This window comes from Dermacentor albipictus, chromosome 3 (genome assembly GCF_038994185.2).
Source record: "Dermacentor albipictus isolate Rhodes 1998 colony chromosome 3, USDA_Dalb.pri_finalv2, whole genome shotgun sequence".
In the NCBI taxonomy this organism is placed as follows: Eukaryota; Metazoa; Arthropoda; class Arachnida; order Ixodida; family Ixodidae; genus Dermacentor; species Dermacentor albipictus.
This window is the reverse complement of record NC_091823.1, coordinates 123,113,242-123,127,231: the sequence shown is the minus strand read 5'-3', so window position 1 is coordinate 123,127,231 and position 13,990 is coordinate 123,113,242. Positions and strand designations below refer to the sequence as shown.

General features: G+C 47.8%; 1 protein-coding gene across 2 annotated transcripts in view; it reads right to left on the bottom strand.

Annotated features, from left to right (window-relative positions):
- LOC135909454 (probable cytochrome P450 49a1) overlaps positions 1–13,990 on the bottom strand; it is a 215,017-nt gene that overhangs the window by 149,802 nt on the left and 51,225 nt on the right. The gene's annotated exons all lie outside the window — the stretch shown is intronic.

Genomic DNA, 13,990 nt, shown 5'->3' with positions numbered 1-13,990 from the left:
GCAGGTTGTGTTTGTGGCAGCTTTTTAGTTTGAGTGAACTCGAGCCCCTCTAAGGAAATTCGTTGTATTGATGCCTGCATGTCTCAGTTGTTCAAAAGAAAAAAAAGTGTTCAAAAGAAATATATGTACAAGCCTACCGGGCAGCATAGCGGGTTTTTGCAGGTATTAGACACTTTTGGGACTCATTGCCAGAGCTGCGAAAGCAATCCAGGCAGGAGAGCTCCAGGGAAAGCCAAGCGGTCGCAGCGAGACTTGCAAAGTTATTCTCTGCAATTAAGAGAAACGATGTCAAAACAGCACGCAGTGATCGATTCTTTCTAATTCATTGCAGTTGTGACAAAACGGAGAGACAGCCAGGCCGTATCAGTTTATAAGTATGCATGTGTGGTGGGGTTACCCGACACTATCGTAACGTCAATGTGACTTCAAATTTACGCGTATTGCTAAATTTCGTGCTCCGGTTAAAAATCTGGACGAAGCTCAAGCTTCGCCTTTAAGAGTGGAACGGATGGCATGCAAAGATTCATGGCTGCTTTTTACGCTTCAGCAACTGCAGCTTACGTAGCCGTAATATTTACCGGAAAACTCTGGCGCCGAACGATGTGCATGAAGGCGAGCTTTCTGGTAGAAACGCGGCCTCTTCCGTGAGCCAATCTCCTGTTATTGTTTCACATTTTAATTATTTCTATCTGAGAAGATCTAGGCTTTCACCAGAAACAATCGATACTCAATCAATACCTACGCCAGCATACCCGCCGCCCGGATGCTATCCTACTTCAAGAAACCAATACCACCCCCACCACGCTCCCCGGTTATCAGACCTTCCATACCACCCACCCTCTTCGCCGGGTCTCCACCCTAGTACGGCGTCGTATCCCTGTTATTGAACATGATCTCAATAGTCCTCACATCGAACATCTATTCCTCGAATTAATTCCCAGTCGTAAACGGGAAAGAATGCATCTTCCTTCTGAACATTTACAATAGCCCCAAGGACAAAGCAAGGTGTCGCTTTCTCACCCTCTTTAAGAAGTCTCTTCACGTCGCCCATACAGGCTGGGGCTACGTTCGCACGGAAGCTGCAGCTCGCAACCTCTGGCAAGATTGGTATGTAAAAGTAAAGTTTGCAGACAGCTAGAATTATGACTAAGAATGTCGGAGTGAAGTGCGGCAACCAAGAAAGCAAAGGTCAATTGAAACGCAATGAAAATATTCTTTCTCTGTCTGTTTCTTCTCATTGAGAAACAACTAGAATAATGTCGTACTTTCACCCGTAAGGCAATGTATTCATTGCGATAGGAAATAAATAACTAAACTACACAAAGTAACGTTCGTACCATTGCAAACAGCGCGACAAGGGGACTCATATTAAGGAAACACACTATGCGGGCGCTGTGTTCCCTTATTCTTAGTCCCGTTCTCACGCTGCTTGCAATAGTTGTCCATGAACGAAGAAGCCTGACTAACCACTATTTTAACGTTCGTAGTTCCACCGGACCTATAAATTTCAGTACACATTTCGTTTACTAAATAAATTAACAAGCATGGTGTCCCGCACTCACAGGTGAACATGAACACACCTTACTCGATGAAAGAGAACACTCGCTCTCTCAACGCTGGCGTGAAGAAGAGCGCTAGCAGAGGGGATCTAATTCTTCGTGATGCCGCTCTTTTCAACGCGTCCCCAAAATTTGGCATTGCGTGGCCTTAAACACCAGGTGCGCGGCAAGACAGTGTCCGCGAAGCGGCCAGCCGTCTCAACGCGCCAACTCTTTGTACTTGCCGCAGATTACCTACAAGGCTACGTACGCGGAGAACACGACACATACGAAGTCCAAGGTAGGTATGACAGATGTACTACATGCGGTAAATCTTTATCGCGTGTCTCACCGCATGCCACATTGACTACTGCTGACTCTTCTCAATGCCATAGACAATCTGGCATTCAGGGGCTCGGTAATCCTCCTATGCGCACACATTTCATTGTGTCTGCGTGCAAGAACCTTTCTTTATTACCTTACAAAACATGGTAATAAATAAATAGGTAGAATATTGCTTAGCACGCAATCCCCGCTTTTTTCAAGCAGTAGAACCACCTCAGAGATTGTGCGCATACAAGGTGTCCCTCTATTTGATATGTAACGATTAACAGCGGTTAACGAAACGATAGGACCGACTTTAAACAAAATTTCCAGCGTCTTTTTAACGACTTCGTCCTAACTGGGGGCTGTGGCATGTAAACATGAAACAGAGAATTCTACTGAAGAAATATCTTCTAAAGCATAGATGGATCCAAGCCACCGAGGAGAAGGAAGCAGGACGGGAACCGGGTATCCAACCCCTTCGCAATCACGTTAAGATAGTCAGCGATTTCACAAACAGTTAGCACTAGCGACTCTACGAGTACGCTTATATGTCGTTTGTTTTTATTTTAAGAACTAAAACAATGCGCGTTTGTTATTTGACTTCCAAAGATAAAGGAAGTGTCGAGCACTGTAATATTTTTTTTTTGCCTTGGATACCGTGCGTTTTAACGTTCCTGCAAAAAGAATTGATTGAACACCTGGAGGACTGCTTATGCATTATATGATTACACGCCGGTTTCCTGTCGCCTACTGTTCCGCAAGCATTTCTCATTTTACCGATTGCTGGAAGTGCTTTTTACATACCTTCACCTTTAGATACATACATTTGTTTAGCGAAGCGTTTAAAACAGCAAATATTACGAGTCTTAAATTCATGGCCCTTAATAGTCAGAGACTCAACAGTGGCTGCAAACATTCTTCAAACCCGTGATAATCAACAAAGCAACGCATTTGAAGCTTTCTAGACGACTTCGGACATACCAGCTCAAAAAAAAAAAACTGGAACGTGAGCGTTGCTTCTCACATATAACTCAGTCTCTTAAAAGCAAATAGAAAGATCGTCATATTCCATCACTCTTTCTTGTGCCGCTTCCTTTCTTTCCTGTGCAGAGTAGCAAGCCAGGGCATACTAGCTCAGGGCATCATCTTCCGCGTTAATAAATTCTCTCTCTCCCCTCAAGACTCGAAAACGTAAGGTTTAGAGAAGATCGAAACTGTCCGGGAAGAAATTTAACAGAACACAAATTAGGACAGCAATGATTATTCACGGCGGCCCAGTGATACGTGATGTGAGTTCGAGCCACCAGCAATTACAATTATTTTAGTGCAGCATGCAGGATATTTTCTTTGTTTCTTTTCAGAGAAGTAGTCCATCTACAATTCGTTGCTAATAAATATGTCACGATAGAATTCAAATGAGCGCTGTTCACCGCGTCTTGACACTGGGCTGCATTTCAAAGCCACAGGTAATGTCGAAAAATTACTGGAAAAATAAAGCAATGCATATTTCTATCAGAAGTGATTAGGGAGCGAAAACTTGCATTAAGATAAAATGACTGCCACGACCAATGCAGAAAGCGGCGCCTTCAACAGATAGTAGCGATTTGCGCTCCGCGTGTATTCGCCTTTATGCACAACATAATTTATTTTCCAATGTATTTTCGGATCTCATCTAACGTAAATATGGAGTTTTAGGAAACATAATTCGTGTAAAATCTGTAAGCGGTCGTAGGATAATACTATAAACCTGATCCTTGTGTAATACTTCTAGTTTTCTACACTTTCCCGAAAAGAAAAGAGTATTCTACGAAGACCCTGTGACTTATTAGCAATTCTGATAATGGCTACACAGCACAAAAGAAATACAAAACTGCTTTTTTGCCGATTTTCCGAGGTGCCATGAAAGCTTTAAGGAAGCTCTAAAAATCCGTCAAGTACACCTCATGAGCTAGGTTAAATAGCTAGGTGAAAGATCCTTCGCGGTGAGGATAGGCCAGCACATGTCCATACCAGATGGTGTACTGTGGCTGGCTCCCCCGTGTGGCACGTTTCACGGGCGAGCACCGCGGACTCTGTAGTGCACGAGACGAGACAGAAGTACCACCATCCTTCTTCAGTGCCCAATGGAAGCATTGAATAAGTTCACCTCGTTGTTTACTTTTCGTTCCGTTCCGACCAATGCGGTGTAGGGTGCACGCAACTGCTCACTAGAAAGGCTAATGCTTTGTGCGCCCAAAACTCATCCTGCAGGAGCGGAAGTTAGTGACTGACAACCAGTTTTGAAGGCACCTACTTTTTTTAATGCAATGGAAAGCTTACCGCTCAGAGTGTCTATTCATGAAGTGGTAACGCAGAAAACGCCGTGGAACAGTTTTTATCCAAGTTTTCCAATCTGCAGTGGGAATGTATACGTTAACAGCATAGAAGCATGCTGAAAATGTTGATAAGTGAGAGCGATAGTAATTAAACGCTGGCCTTAGCTCAAGGCAGAAGACAAGTGTGACCGTAACTGTGAGAAACTATCATTCTGCTTGTCCAGTCGATGTTCCTGCGATTCATGTTTTCCGAAGTGTTAAAGTACTTCTGCGATAATAGCTGCATGTTTTCGTAGTTTCCTATGCAACTGTTGTAGCAGTTAAAAAGCAAAACGAAACCAGTCGGATTGAAAACGAGACGAAGCTTTTAAGCGTGATTTGCTGTTCAACGTGTTACCCTAGCCGCGCGTGCGCTTTTGATTTCCGAAACAACGAACAAAGTGTCTAATGGTCTGTCAAAATGGTCTAATAGTCTAGCAACTCCAATTTTAACCAATAATTATGTTCTACTTATGAACACCTGACTTACGTAAAGTAATATCACAGACAACATCCGAAGTACCGAGATTTCACCTTCAAGCCTCAACACTTAGTGTTTTTTTTAAGACTTACTTACTTCCTGGTTTTTTATTCTTGTAGAGACCACTGTTCCTTCACGCTGCAGTAATTTCGGCTTTTCCCTTGTTTTACTGGGGGACGCCATTCCCGTTGCCACGCCAATGGAAGTGGAGTTGGCAGAATGCCGACCCGGCGTGACTGCTTCGGCGGGAAGCGGCCCGAAGAAGAGAAATTGCCCTCCTAGTCAAACTGAGAGTGAGGACACTGTGTTGTACTCCTGTTCAAGCGATGCCGCCTCAGATGACAGAGACATCGAGAGAGTGGTACACCGGCAGGCCAAGAGAAGAAACATCAGTGGACGGTTTTCGTCAAGTAAATCTACCGTCATGCCACAGAGAAGGCCATCGGCGCACACAATTCTTCTTGTGCCGGACACACCTACCGACAACCTCAAACACCTTAATCGACAAGCGATTCCCATTGCTCTTGAGTCTGTTGTCCCAGGATAAATCAAGAGTATCAGAATTATTAGTCGAAAGAACGTCCTGGCTATTGATGTCCACAACCAAAGTGCAATCAATGCTTCGATGGCAGTAAAGCTCCTCGGCGACATCAATGTCAACACCCTCATTCCGCAGGACAACGAAACCACGGCTGGTGTTATTTATGATATTGACACGTCGATTAGCGACTGCGGCCTGCCAATTTTAATCAAACCTGCGACAGATGGTGTTGCCTTACTGCAAGCTCGGCGCCTTGGCAATTCGACCTGTGTAAGGCTCGTGTTTAAAGGTGACTACCTATCATCACGTGTAAAGGTCGGCAACTTTCGGCATGTGGTACCACCTTTCGTACCCAAACAACTTCAGTGCAGAAGGTGTCAAAGAATTGGACATGTGATTGCCATCTGCCGAAACAAAACGATATGCCTACGATGTTGCGAACAACACGACACTGACACTTGCCGTGCAACAAAGCTCAAGTTCGCAAATTGGTAAGCCTCGCACGTTGCATTCTCAAAAGACTGTCCACGCCTAAAGTAAGAGCAGAAAATCTTGAGAAAATGGCCAGAGATGTATCATCACACAGAGATGCTTCTGCGGCGATAAGGTGACATCGCTCCCGGAAATGAAAGTCTAAAAAATCCTCTTCCGGTTCAAGGGAGATGTCTCGTCAGGCAACGCCGCCTCCTCTTCCATCTATCTACAGTAGGAGCACGAATGTCAACGAAAAAAGCGGCCATGCTATTCATGTTTCATCAAGGGAGAAAACATGCGATGGTTTCCAGACATCGAATCACATGGAAGCGACCATATTCCCACATACCTGAAGATCCAGGGACTATTAAAATGTTCCTCCACGACCCTCCGGCGAATTGACTGGTCGGCGTTTCGGTCGCACATGGAGAAAGTATGACAGCAAGGGAACCATTCAAGTCTGGAACACGCAATTCAAAAAGTCATGCAAGAGGTTACGCACGGTTTTCAGCCTTTCCCGAAATATGAAGAATTTGAAGCCGAACTGAAGCGACTACGAGTGATTCGCCGGCGGGCTGAAAGAAGATACAGAAGAACTAAATCCATCCATGATCTCAGAGAGGCAAGGCGGATGCAACAGAAGATTCAACTTCGCATTGATGCACTACAATCTCAAGGATAGAAATGTTTCTGTGAATCGTTGGATCCACGTCAGCGATTGTCTCAGATATCGAGAACCGTTAATCTGTAAGTGTTAATGGGCACCCAATTGCAAACGCAAGGAAACACCACTTCTTAGGGGTAATTATCGACCACGACATATCGTGGAGCCCGCACGTTTCATATCTAAAGAAGAGGTTAGTGACACTAATACATCTCCTCAAATTTCTCGGTGGAAAGTCATGGGGCACATTAGTGCGGTAAATGCTGCAGCTTTATAACGCCTTATTCCTATAACCTCCCTGTCTTTCCTTTGTCTTTCTCTCTATCTCTCTCTCTTTGCGAATTTAAGAGTATAATCCCTACTTAAATCGCGAAAAGCGCGCTGGATTCTATCACTACAAATCATGGTCATTTCATTTCCACCAACCTCTGAAAACACATTTTGGCCAGTTGTCACTCCTTTAAAACGTTTCTCCAGCAGAGGTGATTGAGCGCAGCGTGACGGTAGGTCCACTTAGCTTCGTCGCTTGGGCCTCCTAGCCAAGCGCACTGAGCTTTTCTGGAAAACTTACACTCCACGCGCTTATCGCATCGCTACACATCGATACCATGACATGACGACAAAGTAAACGGCGAAAACGCACCTCAAGTGTCCGTAGTATTGCTATCGCAATGAAACCTTTCCCGAAACACAAATGAATGCTTCTAATATCGCCGGTGCTGGTTGATCCTGCCAGTCATCAAATGTCTGTACCAAGGATGAACTCCTCACCCCGCACCCCCCCCCCCCCCCCCTATCCAGAAATGCGTTTCAACTTGAAGCTCATGCAGAACATGTACTGTATAGACTCGTGTAAGAGCCGCACTTTTTACAAATTTGACGAGGTGTGGCCTTTACGCGGTACCGAACTTTTCGGTCAAAACGGTGCCGGCGCAGCCGACTATTTGTGCACACTTCGGATGTACCATTGGATCAGAGGTCAAGGTGCAGCTTTCGCCATCTAGTAGCTGCACGCGGAAGTACACAGCGTGATAAAATTCAACGGTTCGCGCGCGCGTCGTCGCTGCACAGAGTGATTGCTTCTCCGTTGGAATTTTTTTCCTCCAAATTTTGGGCTGCCAAGTTGGAGGTGAGGCCCTTACACGGGTACACGGACCAAGTGGCCGAGCAACCGCCCCATATGCGGGAGGTATTCGGTTCAACTACCTGGGCCAGTGAAAATCCACCTATTTTCCTCCTTCTTGTACTGCGGAATCATACATACTTCTTGCACAAGTTTAAGTGCCTAACACAACGGGATCTAATTTGGCACGAGTTAACTTACAATCGCTAAAAGTTGTAACTTAACTTCAGAAATTTCCATATCACTGAAGAAGGCTCAAAAGCACATTATGCCACCAGCTAACCTCAATTTTTAGGCACATTTATTCCTACTTATTCAGCTTTTCCCTGCTCCTCCCCTAATATTCAATTACATATTTTGCTTCCACGCGTCTACGCATAGATCAACCATACGAGCCCTTCTCCCAAGTACACCTGCCCTCTCCCGCTTCTTTTGTTCTTTTCCTTTTCTCATTCTTATAATTTTTTAAACTGCCACCGACACGTCCCAGGGTACCAAGCGTCAGCATACCTTTTTCGGCGCCTCCACGACACAGGGTCATGTCACTTATGTATACCGCAGCGACGACGCTTACGTCGATCGGCTGAGGCTAATGTCCCTTTAAAGGACAAACCAATCCCATCCACGTCGTCTGCTTCCCACCAACCCTGATCTTTCCCGGAGACTTCATGTCGCCATCTTAATACTTTGCAAAATTTTCGGGGACACTGCTACTCGGCCACTCTAGTCACTTTTTCCACTCATGTTCCTTGGGTTGCTGTCCCCGCTGATCTGTTGAGCGGACCATTCTTCGAAAACTACAAGGGCCTCCTACTACACCTACTGTTTCTTGTACAAGTCAACGAAAATCACACAGACGTCGACCCAAATGGCGAGACACAACGCTCCGTCAATGGACTTATCGGTAAAATCAGTTGTTATATATATATATATATATATATATATATATATATATATATATATATATATATATATATATATATATATATATATATATATATATATATATACACATATATATATATATTTATTTATTTTACTTATTTCATACATACTGCTAGCCTCCATTTTGAGGCTGTTGCAGGACATGGGAAAATACAATGCATCAAAATAAGAATGACAAACTTATACACTTGTTAGTATTGTAGTTTACAAGTAGACGTAGTTGAGTAGTACAACAAAGGGTGTGACCTTCCTGAGTCAGGCCTTAAAGGTTAATGAACAGAAATACAGAAGCATAAGATAAACAACAAAAAAGTACATCAAAACCAAAAATGCGGGGTCTGCAGGCGATACTGGTAAATCAAGATGCGCATTCATAGACATATTTTTCCAGCATAGGAAGGAAATCGTTAGGTGAGCAATTATGATATCACTAGGCAATGAATATATATTGGCACGCGCTAGTTACGCTAGAAGTCGAGGAAGAAGAGGTGTGCGTGGTAGCTGCTGCAAAAACGAACTGTGAACGTTCGCTTAGAACTGACTGACTGGCTTTTCCTCTCGTGACAAACTGGTGGAGGTGCGGGGTACGCATCCATCGTATGCCTACGGGTCCTCAACCAGAAGCTACCGACGCCAGTACCTCGGGGACGGCAGAAATCTATCGAAGCAGCCGTCGCCTCCAAGGTCTTCCACCGCAGTACAGCCCCCTGGCAAGCTCCGTGAGGAAGATGTCAACAACTACCGCAAGCCAAACCGAGGGGATCCCAAATGCTCCCGTACCATGCATTCTCAACGCGCCTCGCACGCCTAACCCGTTCCATGGCGACGCCTTTGAGGACGTTGAAGACTGGTTGGACCATTTCAACCGAGTCGCCGCCTTTAACGACTGGGACGATCGCCGTAAGTTGAAGAACGTCTACTTTTCCCTTTTAGACGCGGCGAGAGTATGGTACGAGAACCACGAAGCCTCATTTACCAGCTGGCAGGAGTTTTACCGACTGCTTTGCGAAGCCTTCTGCACTCCCGAAAGGAAAGAAAGAGCCGAACAGGCACTGTCTTCGAGGTTCCAAATGCCAAACGAAACCGTCGCCATGTTCGTCGAAGACATGACGCGATTGTTCCGTCGGGCCGATCCGCTAATGCCAGAAGACAAGAAGGTGCGTCTGTTAATGCGAGGCGTAAAGGAACAGCTTTTCGCGGGCCTCGTGCGCAATCCTCCTACAACAGTCTCTCAGTTCGTTCGTGAGGCAACAGTTATGGAACGTATTCTTCGGCAGCAGCTCTCGCAGTATGAACGCCAGACCACCATGACTGCTGCATGCTCTCTCGTACCTGTGAATGATGACAGGGAGCCCCTTACCGAGCTAATACGACAAATCGTTCGAGAAGAACTGCAGAAGTCCTATGCATCAGCTCCGGCACCTCCCAGTGCCGCGGTTCTTACGGATGTGATTCGGGAAGAAATCGGCAGAGTGGTTCATCCCTCGCCACCAACACGACCCGAACCTCCCACGTTCTCGTACGCGGATGCTCTTCGGGCTTCCGCGCCGTCGACGGGCCGTTTTTCGCAGCCGCCTGCTGGGATTTCTCGACGCTCCCCAAGTCCGATCCACCGCACGAATCCGCAAGCACCTTTTCATCCTGGTCCGCGCAAATCTACAGTATGGCGCGCCCCCGACAACAGTCCGTTGTGCTATCACTGCGGGGAGGCTGAACAAGGTCACGAAAAAAGATGTTTACCCACTTCCTCGAATTGACGACTCCTTGGATCGCCTGCGACATGCCCGTTACTATATATGTATATGTTTCTATCGCGTGGTACCAGTTATTGTTCCAAGTGACCGCCGCTGCCGCGCTGCTGAGGTTGTCCACGTGTCCCGTATGAAGCCTTTCACGAGGCGTTCGCCGCCCCTTTGAATTGCGGCCAGGATGGCCGCTCTCACGCGAGGGGACATCAGTGTAGCGAGATATAAGCTATTCTTTGTCATCTGTACATGATCATCATCATGTGGGGCTCATATGGGGTTCTTCTTCATCATCGCTTGTGGGGCTGGCTCTCGAGTGTGATCCGTGCTGTGGACGTGATCGCTTCGCCGTATCTTCGGGTCGGAATAAACGTAGTGACAACTGCTACGTCACAAGATATATATATATATATATATATATATATATATATATATATATATATATATATATATATATATATATATATATATATATATATATATGTATATATATATATATATAGATATATATATATATATATTGAGAAAAGGTTTATTGGCGGCTCCTAATGTAAAGGCACAGCAACCGGGAACGGCGAAGCAGCCCGACGCACTGTCCAAACGGACTCCAGCAATCAACAGCGCGAGCCGAGACGAGCCGCGCGTTGGCGATGCGGCTGTGCCGCGAGGCGCGTCCTCTTCTTCACAATCTCCCCCCGGACAAAAAGAGCCATCCTGGCGCCTTAAGAATCGGGAGGCAGAGGGTCGTGGTAGGGCTTGAGGCGCGAGACGTGGACAATGTCACGTCCACGCCGGCGCAAGTCTTCAGGCGGTGACAGGGGCTCAATGAGAAAATTCACCGGGGATGTTTGCTCCAAGACTCGGTAAGGCCCATCGAATTTTGGGACGAGTTTCGAGGAAAGCCCCGGCGTTTGGAAAGGGACCGACAACCACACAAGAACGCCTGGAGCGTAGGTCGTGTTTGGATGCGTGTCGATGCGGTTTTCTTTCTGGCGCTGCTGTTGCTCTGCCGTAAAGGAGCGTGCTAGCTGGCGGCATTCTTCGGCTTGTCGGGTGACGTCGGAAACAGGTAGGCACTCGGACGCGTCAGGACGGTACGGAAGGAGCGTGTCGATGGTATGCGTAGGCTCGCGGCCATACAGGAGGAAGAAAGGTGAAAATCTCGTAGTGGCCTGGATCGCGGTGTTGTACGCGAACGTGATGAATGGAAGGATGCGGTCCCAGTTACCATGATCAGATGCCACGTACATAGAGAGCATATCACCAAGTGTGCGGTTAAATCGCTCTGTGAGCCCGTTAGTCTGTGGATGGTATGCCGTGCTTGTCCGATGAATAATATGGCATTCCGAAAGCAAACTTTCGACGACTTCGGAGGGGAAGGCGCGACCTCGATCGCTGAGGAGTTCCCGAGGTGCTCCGTGTCGAAGCACGAAGCGATGTAGGACGAAAGAGGCTACATCCCGCGCTGTAGCACTTGGTAAAGCAGCAGTTTCGGCGTAGCGTGTCAAATGATCAATAGCAACTATGATCCACCGGTTGCCGTCTGGTGTCATAGGAAGCGGGCCGTATAGGTCGATGCCGACGCGATCGAAGGGTGTGGCAGGGCACGGGAGCGGTGGCAAGGCACCAGATGGGCGTAAAGGCGGTGATTTGCGGCGTTTACAGTTAACCCAGCACCGAACAAACTTGTGTACAAAATTGTACATGCCGCGCCAGTAGTAGCGGTGGCGAATTCGTTCGTACGTCTTGAAGACTCCGGCATGGCCACACTGCGGATCGTTGTGGAAAGCGGCACATATTTGAGACCTTAAGCTGCGGGGAACCACCAGAAGCCACCGACGACCTTCAGGAGTGTAATTGCGTCGGTGCAGCAGCTGGTCACGAATGGCAAAATGAACTGCTTGGCGTCGGAGGGTTCGGGATACAGGGATGGTCGACGATCCAGAAAGATAGTCGAAAAGAGAAGCGATCCACGGGTCACGACGCTGTGCGGTTGCAAAGGAGTCCATGTCGAGAGATGACACGGAATGTGCGGAAGTTGTTGCGCAGGCCGAGTCTGGAGGTAAAGGTGAACGAGACAAGACATCTGCGTCGGAGTGTGTGCGTCCACTGCGGTATACGACGCGAATATCGTACGTACTCCTGGATGCGTAGTGCCCAACGGGCTAGGCGGCCAGTGGGATCTTTCAAGTTGGCGAGCCAACAAAGCGCATGGTGATCTGTGACCAAGTCGAATGGGCGCCCGTACAGATATGGTCGGAACTTGCCAAGTGCCCATACTAAAGCCAAGCACTCTTTTTCGGTCACGCTGTAATTGGCCTCAGGCTTCGTCAGTGTGCGACTTGCATAGGCGACTACATATTCGGGGTAGCCCGCCTTTCGTTGGGCGAGTACGGCGCCGAGACAGACCCCGCTGGCATCTGTATGTACTTCAGTTGCAGCTGACGGGTCGAAATCCATGGCGAAGAATAGGTGGGGAGATGAGAAGACGACGCAGCGTAGCAAAGGCGGAGTCACATGCAGGGGACCAGCAGAAGAGGGCGGCGTCACCGCGTAGAAGCTGAGTCAATGGCGCCATGATCGATGCGAAATTTCGAACAAAGCGCCGGAAATATGAGTATAGGCCCACGAAGCTTCGAAGTGCTTTGATGGTCTGAGGCTTCGGAAACTCGGCGACTGCACGAAGGTTTGCAGGATCGGGTAGAACGCCGTACTTGGACACAACGTAGCCTAAAATGGTGAGCTCTCGCGCGGCGAAGCGGCACTTCTTGAGGTTGAGTTGAAGGCCAGCGTTCGTAAGACAGGTCAAAACTTGTCTGAGGCGGACCAGGTGAGTAGGAAAATCAGGCGAGAAAACCACGACATCGTCGAGGTAACACAGACATATAGACCACTTGAGGCCACGCAGCGTGTTGTCCATGAGTCGTTCAAAGGTGGCAGGGGCGTTACAAAGCCCGAAAGGCATCACCTTAAATTCATATAAACCGTCAGGCGTAATGAATGCGGTTTTCTGGCGATCGGCCGCAGCCATCGGGACCTGCCAGTACCCTGAACGCAAGTCAAGGGACGAGAAGAATTCTGCTCCCTGAACACTGTCGAGCGCGTCATCGATGCGCGGCAAAGGATAGACGTCTTTGCGCGTTACCTTATTTAACCGACGGTAGTCGACGCAAAAGCGAATAGACCCGTCCTTCTAGCGAACGAGAACGACAGGAGATGCCCAGGGACTGTGCGAAGGTTGAATAACATCACGGCGCAGCATATCTTCGACTTGGGTGGTAATGACACGACGCTCTTCGGCAGAGATGCGATATGGTCGTTGACGTAACGGCTGATGTGAACCGGTGTCAATGCAGTGCTGCACTTCCGACGTGCGGCCCAGGTGAGGTTGTGAAACGTCGAATGAACTTCTAAATTTGTGCAGGAGATCAAGAAGGTCGGCGCGTTCGGCAGGTGTGAGGGTATCGGCGATGGCATTCGAGAACGCAACCCTGGACGTTTCCTCAAGCGCGGACATCGAAGATGGTTGGCCGGGGTCGACGTCAAAAGAGTCTCCAGGGACGTCAACCAAAGACAAAGAGTCGAGGAGTTCCACGAAGCCAAGGCATTCACCAACGAGCAACGTAATAGGCGCACAGAGGGGATTGTAAAAGTATATATTGCTGCAGCCGCCAGCCATGTCAAGCGTCGCGAAGGGTAGTGGGAAAGATTTACGGCTCATGAAGACGTCGGACGGCGTGAAGAGGACCGTTGCATCAGCGATGGCATCGCAAAAGACGGGTACGAGGGCGAAGGAGC